Source organism: Hibiscus syriacus, unplaced genomic scaffold (genome assembly GCF_006381635.1).
Source record: "Hibiscus syriacus cultivar Baekdansim isolate YM2019G1 unplaced genomic scaffold, ASM638163v2 tig00111708_pilon, whole genome shotgun sequence".
Classification (NCBI taxonomy): Eukaryota; Viridiplantae; Streptophyta; class Magnoliopsida; order Malvales; family Malvaceae; genus Hibiscus; species Hibiscus syriacus.
This window is the reverse complement of record NW_024063159.1, coordinates 779,248-791,443: the sequence shown is the minus strand read 5'-3', so window position 1 is coordinate 791,443 and position 12,196 is coordinate 779,248.

The following is a 12,196-nucleotide window of genomic DNA, read 5'->3' as shown; positions in this document are numbered from 1 at the left end:
CGACACACAGAATGCAAAATCGAGTAGTCTCCTGGGGACCATCTTATCCATGCAATCATGATGTAGTTTATCAAAGAACACACTGTCATGTGACACATGTTTAAGAATATTGGGTATTTGAAACCATACTTGCTGAGTAGATATTTGTTCAACAACATGATCATAATATAACTGCTTGATGAACGAAGCAATTATGTATAGTCAGCTCGACTATCACTGTTTCACCATTTTCATTCTTCACCTTTCTATCTCATTGGAAATATTTGTTCAAGTCAATGATCTTGACACAGGATGTTGTGGGCCTTCAGCATGCCCCAACATTGGCTAATACAAGTGTTCAAGATGCATCAACAGTTCTGATTCTGATTGAAATGGGCTTTCAGCATGCCCCAGCATTTTGCTGATAAATATTCAGAATATTTCAACATTTTTGATTCTGATTGACAAGGGTTTTCAGCATGCCCCAACATTTGCTGATAAATATTCAGAATATTTTAATATTTTTGATTCTGATTGAAAAGGGTTTTCAGCATGCCCCGATATTTTCTTCTTGCTGATCTGAGCTTTCAAAATGCCCCAACATTTGCTGATACAGATGTTAAAAGTATGCTCAACATTACTTCTTGTTGAGATGAGCCTTCAAAATGCCCCAATATTTTATTTCTGGTTGAAATGGGCCCTCAAGATGTCCCTCTGGATCTGTCTGAATTGGGCTTTTGAGATGCCTCAATATTCTGCTTCTGATTCACTCTCAATGTATGTTTGACTGGAATATCATGATCCTCATGAGGTCTAATTTTGACAATGCACTGTTATGGGTATTTGTGGCTTTATTCATGCCCCAAATTTATTTATCTTAAATACTCTCATTCTGGTGTCACTAAACAGTAGTATTGTCAAGTAACTGGAGGAAATCTCTTCATGTTGTCACAAACTTAAGAAGTATTCAATCATTCTGACAGAAACGTCTGAGATATGTATCTTCTGAATGAGGTGACCATTTTCTATATCTGGAGGGATTTAGTTAGACAGAGCAGTGAAAATAGCTTGGTAATCCGTTCCAGGCTGACACAGTGGCTTATCATCTTTCAGTGAAAGCCATCTCTGAAATATACTTTTCTGTGGGAGAGAAACCAATTTATGCAAACAGTAATCTGATGCAATAGCAAGACTACATATACAGTGGTACAAGCTTATCAAAAATCCACACCCATGTAACATGTTGATTCTGATAACAACTCATCTGATTATGAAGCGATCTTTCAGGATGATTTCACAGATATTGATAGTTCTTTCTGATACTGATGAAATCCTGAATTCTGATTCTGATGAGGAGAATAAACTGTTATACTTGACAAAAATAGGATATTCATAGGTTGAGGCTTCAATAGCCATGGAGAGATGTGGTCCGAATTCATCAATTACAGAGTTGACAGATTTTATATGTGCTGCTCAAATGGCTAAGGCTGCTGACGCACTTCTTATGGTAGAAGATAGGAAGCCATTATGCAATGACCCTAATAACAAGCAAATACGAAACTCTGGCTATGATTTTTGGAAAAGGAAGAAGTAGAGGAAGCTTGAAAAGAAGCTTCTTAATGAAGACGATCATGCAGTTCATCTTTCAATTTCAATGATTGGTTCTGGGGTTCCTACCGAACGAGATCAGATAACTCAAAGAATACTTCCAGAAGATGCTATTGGTCTTCTTATTTCTACTATGAGAAAATTCATCTTTCAAATCCAATGATTAGTTTTGGGGTTCATACTAAACCAGATCAGATAACTCAAAGAACACTTCCAGAAGATGCTATTGGGTCTTCTTATTTCTACTACGAGAACGTGGCACTTGCTCCAGTTAATGTTTGGACTGGAATATCACAGTACTTATTCGATGTAGAGCCAGAATTTGTAGATTCAAAGCATTTTCATACTACTACACTGAAAAGGGGCTATATTCATAATCTGCCAATTGAGAACAGATTTCCTCTTATCTTGTTTTTTCCACGCACTATACATGATATTTTTCCATTGACAAAGATATGATGACCTTCCTGGGATCCAAGAACAAAGTTTAACTGTTTACAAACATGTATAGGAAGTGCCAAATTGACAGAAAGAATCTGTAAGGCTCTTGAAGCTTATGACGATGAGCCACCTTCGAATGTCCAGAAATATGTTCTTGATGAGTGCTGAAAATGGAATCTGGTATGGGTTGGAAGGAATAAAATTGTTCCACTTAAACCTGATGAGGTGGAAATGCTTCTAGGTTTCCCTAAAAACCATACACAAGGATCTGTATAGAGACATGTTCCATGGTGGTATCAATGTCCTGTCTCTTTTCTCTAGGATCAATGATGTAGAAGTTGCCTTTTACTGTCTTGGCATACTTTTGAAAATAGATGTGCAAGAACTGAATGATGATCGGTTGGAGAAATTGATGAGTAGATTTGGTGAATTCGACCTTGTCGTCGATGGCATCCAGTGTAACAACCTTACTGGAACAAATAAACATTATCAGGATGAACTAGAAGATTTTTGTTGGTGTATTTTCTTGCAATGACTGCTACAGTGACTGTCTCTTTTGCTGCTCCAAAATACACATTGACATATTCTACTTTTTTCGAATCATGGAACAATTTAGTTGACAGTAAAACTGGTCATCTTCAACTTTTGGAATCCTGTAACCAATGTTACCCTATATAAAAGGCCTATAAGGGTAGATTCTGTTCCAATGTCTTATTCTGTGCCATAAGTCCTCAAATTCAAATTCAGCAATCTTCTGAAGGACATAATGAATATCATCTTGACAAAGAATATGATCGACATAGAAGAAGTAGGAATGATGTATCAAGACTTGAGCCAACATCACGGTATAACCAGAGTGCAGGTAGTGACTTGTTCATGGCTTTATGATGTAATCTTCTAGAGAACATGAATTGATGGTTGGGGAAAATAATCTGTCTGGTGATGCTTATCGCCCTCAGCATGAGATAAACGATAATCTTTCTTGATGAACTGCTAATAATGTCATAGGAGAGTGTCACAAGTTCAATTCTCCAGACTTTCTGGCTTTTTGGACCACTTGCCTTTAAAAATGTGAAGTGTTTCATCATTCTGGCCTCGTTCATTCTTTTTCTACAACAGAGGTAGAATAAGCAACAATTTCTTTAAGGACCTTCCTTATTTGAGACTGTCCTGTTTGAAAATGTTTTTTCTCCTTTCTTTATTGAAGAATGAAAGAATTTTGTAAAGTATTACCCCTTTCAGGTTCACAATATAATCAAATCATAAACAATGAGTTTAATGAATATCCAATAAATCAACTACACTTTTAAATCATTCAAAAATCATAGTCCTATGGCAAGTGTCAAAATTATTGACTGATTCGAGGTGTAGGTTGATTTTGGTAAAGTAGGTTCTTTCAAGTTGGTTCAGTATGTCGCTTCGGCTTCCACTAACTTGAAGAAAAGGTTGTTATGCTCATCTTGTAAAGATGCTTCTCGTTTTCAAAATCTCAGGAACGTCTTTGGGATGTGCGGTGCTTCATTTAAGAGTTTAAAATCATCTCTTATGTCGTTATTGCACCATTCAATATTTGAGCCGCCTTTTCAGGTTTTCAATACGAATCCTCCTTTGGTTTCAAGATGTTATTTAAAAATTTACATCTTGAACCCCCCTTTTATCATTTTTTATATCATGCATTAAAGATTTTAAAAACCAATTTTTGCAAATAAAAATCAATCTTGAGAGGCGGAATGAATTCTAAAGATATTCTCTCTTAATTGGATGCCTTCAATTTTGCTTTTCTTGACTTGGATCTGCTTTGTTGGGGATTTTTCTATCATCTGGATCCCTCTAGACTGCCAAATTTTGGATTCATTTCCATTTTCTCATATCTTCATCATTTCTTGCTCTTCTTGTTGAATATGAATTAATTGTACTTGATCCATCTTGTAACTTGAGGCTCCCTGGAGTCACCCATCTTGATTCAATTTCTCCCCTTTTTCTTTTTTCCTTTTTTTTTTCCTTTTTTCTCATTTTTCCTTTTTCATCTTTTTTCTTTTTTTCTTTCTTTGCTGGATTTTTCTTTTTTCTTTCTTTACTGGATGAGTATAAGACTTCAACTGTTTTGAATACCTCTTTTTCCTTTTTGTCCTTTTTCCTTCTTCAAGTATAATATTTCTTGACAGAATTTAAGTTTATTTGGTTTCTCAGAACTTTCTCATCCATTTTTGCCAAGATCAACGCTTCTCCGGAAAAGGTCTTCTTTACAACTTATGGCCCTTCCCAATTAGGCATCCATTTCCCCGGAAATCTTTATGTATAGGCAAAATCTTTTTCAGCACTAGATCATCCTCTTGGAATTCTCTTGGATGTATTTTCTTGTCCATTTCTATTGCATTTGCTCATGGTAAATAGCTTTCAATTGATTCTCATAAATAAGGTTTAATTGATTAAATCGAGCTTAGATACATTCAGTATTCTCCAATTTGTCCTCCTTTAGGATACAAAATGATGGGATCTTAACTTCAATTGGTAATACTGGTTCCATCCCATAGACTAAACAATAAGATGTTGCCCCAGTAAATGTTCGCACAGTAATTCAATATGCATATAAGGCAAAAGGTAGCTTCTCGTGCTAATCCTTGTAAGCTTCAATGATCTTTGTAATGATCCTCTTAAGGTACTTATTTGCTCCTGCAAATGCCCCATTCATCTTTGGGTGATATGACACTGAGCTGGCGTGCTTGATCGGTGCTCGAAGTTTAGTCATCTCATACATAGAAGTTCTTGTAAAAAGAGGTATCTCCAGGGGGATGAATATTCAAGATTAACTTTACTTACATGAAAAATGTAATTAATGCATGATATATTTATTTCAATCAATCAATTTTTCTTCTCTGAGTATGCTCCAATCACTCGAAATTATGTTCGATAAGCTGGTCCATAATGCCTCATCTCGTCTCCTCTTACAGGAAGATTCACAGATAATTGAAAGTTTGGTTCTTTTGAGGTTATTTGGTTTATGGTGATTTTGTGTTTGGAATGACAAATATGTGACTTTTGAAATCGTATATATGGTGGAAGGTAGTATAATGAATTAACTCTACCCGAAAAGGTAAACATCTGGAGTAGGTGTCTCAAAAACAGGTGGAGACATTACTTCAGAGTCTCAGATAAATGTAGTGTCAGGATTTGGTAAGGGTCGAGTAATTGGCGTTGAATGGGATATGGAAGATATAATTTTACCACTTGCCAAAGATCTATAACTCTTGAAAAATTAAAAGAATATTTAATCTACTTGATACTTAATAATCTCAAGTTTAAAACTTGATTCCTTGCTCATAACCATAAAAGCAACACACATTTATTTATTGTACAAAAGGTGTAGAAAGGAACAAAAAACAAGTTCAAACAAGATGCTGAAAACAGAACGTACTACAGTGGTAGATAACACTTCCACTTATTTATCTTATCATGCCTCATTACTCCGATAATGTTAAGTGTGCAATTGGACCAGAGTTATTGTCCTCATTTGCCCCTCATTTCTTGATCATCTTTTGTGTCAAATTCTTTGGATAAACCCTCAAATGCACAAATCTTTGCTTTTTCCTGATTAGTCTCTATCATCATCTTCTTCTTCCCCGAGTGGAAATTGGGCTCAATTTTATATTCAGAATAGCTTCCTTTGGTGATGAAAGTTTTGTTCTGATTCTGAATGCATCTTGCAGCTGTGATTGGAGTAGTATTCACTAGACTCTTTATATTGCCCATTGCTTCACTTGTCCTCAGAACATTTGATACAAATGTTTGAGGTTTTTTCAGAGTTATATTTTTCCCATTCATTCTTAAACTGGTGGGCCAATCTCGAATTACCTCTCTTTTCATTTCTTTTTCATTCTTTAGTATCAGAGAAGTATCAGGAGTTGAATATGTCATACATACTTCATATTCCTTAATTTTGCCTTTTTTCTTTTCAATATCTTCTGCTGTATGATCTTCATTTGCCTTGATCGTGTTAATTTCATTTTGGGGTTTGAATCCCGGTTGTTTGATCAAAATGGATTGACTGTTAACATCCACTCTTATGATTTTATAAACCAAAAGGTCTTGAACTTGTCTTTTGAAGTTACCACAGTTCTCGATGGAGTGTCCTCGGATTCCAGCATGATATTCACAAAAGACTTTCTCATTATACTATCTCGGGTAAGGAGGCAACAAAGGCTTAGCCTAACATGGGCCAATAAGATGGGCTTTGAGTAACTCAGGATATAACTTGCTGCATAAAACTGAAGGAAACTTGGGTAGAATTTCCCTGACATCACTGTCACATTACAATTATTTTCTTTGCTTTCTTGAAGACCTTGTGACTTACGATCTAAATGTTTGTTTTGTTTAGCTTTCTTCAATGGTACTGAAATTTCGTCTATGTTTCTCTTCAACTTGATCTTTGTATCATCTTCTGGGGTCATACCCAATTTTTGGAGATTTATCGAATTTCCACATTCCTTGGCAAAGTTCTGGTCATTTGTTTCCATTATATCATCTACATTATTCATAATCCTATTCAAATCTTTCACAATAGGATCCTCTAAGGGTTTCTCTCCATGTATCACAACATTCATCAGGTTCATCAGCTTGGTCATTTGCTCTTTTGAATCATCCTGAAACTTTTTTGCATGATCAGTCATTTCTTGTTGAGTCTTGATAAGTTGTTCTTGCAATTTCTCAATTCTACCAACTCTTGCTAAAATCTCATTCATGGCTATTATCCTTCTTTAGGAAGACCAAGTTAGCTCCACTTTGATTTCAAAAATTCTATCATGGAATTCTCCACGAATTATTCCACGTTGTCATGATTAAATGTATGAAAAATAGTTTAAAATAAAATGTAATTATGCAAAGATGCAAATGCAAACATGAAAATGTAAATACAAACGTAAAAATGCAAATATGCAAAATGCAAATGTAAATATGTGAATGTAACAATAAAAATGCAAATTGTATAGTACAAAAACAGATATAAAAGTATAAATGCACAATGAAAAATGCAATGATGCAAAATGCAAATACATGTATGAAAATGTGTTTAATCAAGAGTGATCATCTTAGAACAGATTTCATTGAACAAAAAAGTTTAGGTACATCAAACAAAACTTTACATATAAGGATATCTTTCACTTCTAACTTCTCCAAAGCCCAGTTAGTTTCCATTCATGCTAAAAAAATTGAGTCTTCAGTCTGCTTCATCTCTTTGTAAAATCAGCTAAATCTATTATTTAAGAACCGTATTGCTTGTCTGGACTGCAACTTCTTCCATGACATTCTCTTTCATCTTCTGTGTCATTTCTCGGAGTTGCTCATTTTCCCTTGTAAGAGAACCTTTCTGTCCAAGAAGTTCTTGAACAAGATCCTCATATATGTTGCAGCTCTTTTTCAGCTTGGTGACCCCTGTGATCCACTCTTCTGGGGTGCTTCCTAGGCCAGCATTTTGAAAGACTTGACTGATCTTCTGAAAATCTTCATGCATGGTTTTCATTTCTGTGCTCAATTTCTTATTTTGGTCATTCAAGTCCTTCAAATAACATGCCTGAGCTTCATAAAAACCTCCACTACTCTGAATGCCCTGATTGTTGTTCTTACCATAGACTGCTTTTGGTATCAATCTGGCAGAATCTTTGTGGAGTACTTTTGGTATTAATATAACAGGATCTCTATGTGCATTGCTCATTTCTATCTTCAGAGTTTCTTCAGGATGTCTTTCCTTGACCGCATCATATTTTGTTTGATCATAAAACTTTTTGTCCATTTACGATTTCTTTCCAATTTGATGAACAGTCTTTCAAGTCAACACCTTTTGGTTATGCCATGATCATGCAATGCAAACAAAAGAAATCAATATAAACAAGTTTAGAGCAAACAATATGTATGAAAAAAATGAGAAATGAAAAAAGAAATTGGTTAGTACCAATTAATGGAAAAAATCTATCTATCAAGGTATAAATCTTAACCTCAGGCTTTCTAGTTCCATGCTTTGTTTGAAAAAATTAACCTAACCGCATGATTTCTAATTCACATGCATTTATTCAGGAAAAAGAAAAAGGAAATAAAATAAATTAAAAGCTAGAGCTTATTTCTCCTTTGTGTATACCTATTGAAAAAATTTCGGCATGGTTTTAAATCGGGAGAGTTTCTAGGGTTTATTATATGCAAGGTTTCAGTTCTAGGAGTAAAGGTACTCAAACTGTCCTTGTTGATGCCCCCTTGGGCTGTCAACCCTCAATCCTAGTCCATTACAGACTTAAACAGATCGAGTTCAATTCGAGGGGACACATTTCTCTATGTCTGACACGGAGAATAAATTCTCACGAAGATATAGAGCATATGAACCCCAAAAGTTACTTGCTAGGTCTGAAACAGAGAATAAATTCTCACGAAGGCGTCGCTTTCACTCCCACTTAAAAGGGACAAACTCAATTATAGAGCTTTATGTTATGCAATGCAAGTGTTGTGTGTGAGGAGAAATGTTCAAACATCTGACAGATAAATAATGAAATAAAATACTTGAAAAATAAAATGAAACATAAAATAATATACATATAAATATTATGAAAATAATAAGTATATATAAAAATTTTGAAAAGAAAGAATTAAAAATTAAATATATGAATTTTAATTTTTAATTAATAGAGACAATTTATAATTGATTTTAAAGTTTGACCACATCCCCAGCGGAGTCGCCAAGCTGTCGTAACCGGTTTTTGTCCGGGCACGAATTTTTTACTTGGCGGGAAAAGTGATGTGAATAAATAGTTTTTTAAAATAATTTGGGAGTCGCCATCGGCCTTTTGGATCAGGTAGGTCGAATACCTAAAAATCATCCTTTAAAAGAGTTTTTAACAAAACATCAATTAAAAGATAAACTGATCTGCGTTTTAACCAAAAATTCGTTCTTTTTAATAATAAAAAGGGATTTGTGGTCGGTTACGTTTAGGGAAGGATTAGCACCCCTACAATGCCCAAGATTGGTACTTTTTAATTATAAATTGTCTCTATTATTAGAAATTAAAAATTCAAAGATATATTTAATTTATAATCTTTTTTATTTCAAATTTATGATTTTATGAAAATATATTAATATAAATAAGATATTTATTTATTTAGAAATATCAGAAAAGGGCTTCTAGGTCCTTTAAGACAGTTCTTTTCTTTGATATAAAAATAAATAAAACATTTATTAAAAGTTAATATAGGATTTATAAAAATAGGATATTAGTAAAAATATCAGAAAACAGACTTCTAGGTGTTTAAGACAGTCATTTTCTTAATATTGAAAATAAATATATATTAAAATATGATTATTAAAAGTAATTTATGAATATAGGATTTTAATAGAAAACAAATAGAATAAATAAACAAATATTATATATATATTTATTTATAAATAATAAAAATAATAATAATGAAATAATAATTAAAGCAATAATAATAATAAAATAATATTGCAAATAATGATTAAAATAAAAGGAATTAAAAATATAGTATTAAAATGTAAAATATTAAAAATAAATAGTCAAAAATGAAAATTTAATGATTAAAATGTAAAATTATAAAACTAGAATCCTAATTCAAAATATATAAAAGGTGGGCATTAAAAGTGTAATTTAACCATAATTTATAATACGGGTTTAAAATAATAATTACTAAACTATGAGGGACTAAATTTGATATTTACCTATATATATATATATGCTGATAAGGACTAAATTAAAATAAAATAAAATTAGAAGACTAAATTAAAATAATCAAAAATTGCTTTCAGTGACTAAATTGCAATGTATACAAACTTGGAGCACTGTGGACGGGGTTTACCCTTTATGAAATTACAGAAATACCCTCCCTAAAACGGCGTCGTTTGGGAGAGGGTATTTAAATACCCGAAACAGCTGGCCCGAAGGGCCAGCTCTCTCATTTCTTCATTCCCTCTTCTCTCTCAAAAATGAGAGAGCCAGAATTTATCTCTGGCTTCTCTCTAGCTTCCCTCGCCGGAGGGAATTCGGCAATCGTCTGCCACCGTAAATGGTGGCCAGAATTTCCAAAATTTCCCAAAACATAGATCTGGCCGTCCTAAAGACGATTTCGGTAACCTTTTTTCTTAAATAGCCCCCGATTGGAGCAGATCTAAGAAGATACATTCGGTTTTTGAAGGTTTCCGGTGACGTATGAAGGCTCCGGTGAGTATCTCTTCGTCTTTTCCTTACTATTTTGGTGTTTGTGGTTGCTGGTTTACTCGCTCTTCTTGCTCTCTCTTCGTCTTTGTCCCTCTTTTTTCTTTTGTTCTCTCTTTCTTCTTTGTTTTGCAGGATCCAGTGGCTTTTATAGCCACCACCGGTGATGGCTTCAGACCGGTCCAAAGGATGAAAGCCTTGGTGAGTCACCAAAGCTATGCTGGTGACTCACAGTAGTGTCTTGACGTGGATGGGGCAGCTGGCTCTCTGGAAAGCTCGGTGAAGGCTTGGCGTGGCAGCAACAGCGTCGGCATCAGTTGTTTGGACCACTTGGCGGTGGAGACGGCGTCTGGACGAGGCACCTGGTAGAAGACAGTCGGTGGGTTTGGTTGGCTTCAAGGGCGGCGTCGCGTGGTCCCTAGGGTTATCGGTTTCTTGATAGAGTATCTGGGGACCGTTGGATCAAGGACAGATCCAACGGTGGTGAGCAATGGCGGCTGGGAGCTTGTGATACAAACCCTAGAAGGGTTTTGGGTTATGTTTAGGCCTGGATGTAACCGGGTTGTAAATGATTTGTAATTGGGCCTGTAATAATAATAAAATTATTTATTTAATAATAATAATATAATATAATAATAATAATATATAAACAAAATAATAATAATAAATAAAACAAATGAAATAAAAAAAACTAGTGTCTTCATGTGCATTTTGATGTATGGGAGCCTTCCACGACATCGTCTTTGGGTGGATCTAGGTATTATGTTACTTTCATTGACGATTTTTCACGAAAAGTTTGAGTGTATTTTTTTAAACAGAAATCTAACGTTTTTGAGAAATTCAAGCTGCGGAAAGCTGAGGTAAAAAACCAAACAGGACGAAAAATCAAGTGTTTGCGGTCTGACAATGGTACGGAGTACACAGATTCATAGTTTCTACATTTCTGTAAGGAGCATGAGATTAAGAGACATTTTACAGTGTGCAAGACACCACAACAGAATAGTGTCGCAGAATGGATGAACATGTCGTTAAATGAAAGAGCCAGATGTTTGCGGTTGAATGCGGGGCTTCCCAAACATTTCTGGGCTGAGGCTGTTAACATGGTGTGTTATCTTATCAATAGATCGCCAAGGGCATCATTGGATGGGAAAGTTGCAGAAGAGGTATGGACTGGTCATGATGTTACTTTTGATCACTTACGGATTTTTGGTTGTGTGTTGCTTATGTACATGTACCTGCTGATGAGAGATCCAAACTTGATGTAAAATCGAATGAGTGCATTTTTCTAGGTTACAAGAAAGGTGTCAAAGGATTCAAATTCTGGGATCTATTAGCGAAGAAAATTGTAATAAATAGAGATGTTGTTTTTTTATGAACATCCCATGTTGCAACAGAAGAAAGACACGACAGTGGTGGATTTCGAGCAGTTTGCAGTTGAGAAAATAGAAACTTCTCATCCGACTTCTGGTGGTTCCGCCACGGATGATTTGCAGGATTATATTCTCGCCAGAGACAGGGTGATACGGACGAATATAAAGCCTCTGAACAGATTGGGTTTTGAAGACTTGGTCTCTTTTGCACTTCCTGTTAGCAATGATGATCCAATTACTTTTCATGATGCAGTTACTAATCAGGAAAATGACAAGTGGATGACTGCCATGGTTGAGGAGATGGAGTCTTTGAATCACAATCGTATATAGGAGTTAGTTTGCCTCCTTGAGGGTAAGAATCTGATTGGTTGCAAATAGGTGTATAACAAGAAACCAGCAGTAACAGAAAAAGGGGGGAGAAGTTCAAGGCTCGTTTGGTAGCAAATGGTTTTTCACAGCAGAAATGAGTTGATTATAATGAAATTTTTTCTCCTGTGGTCAGGCACACTTCAATTCGAGCAGTACTTGCATTGATGGCTAGTTGGGATTTACATTTAGAGCAGATGGATGTGAAAATTTCTATTTTACATGGTG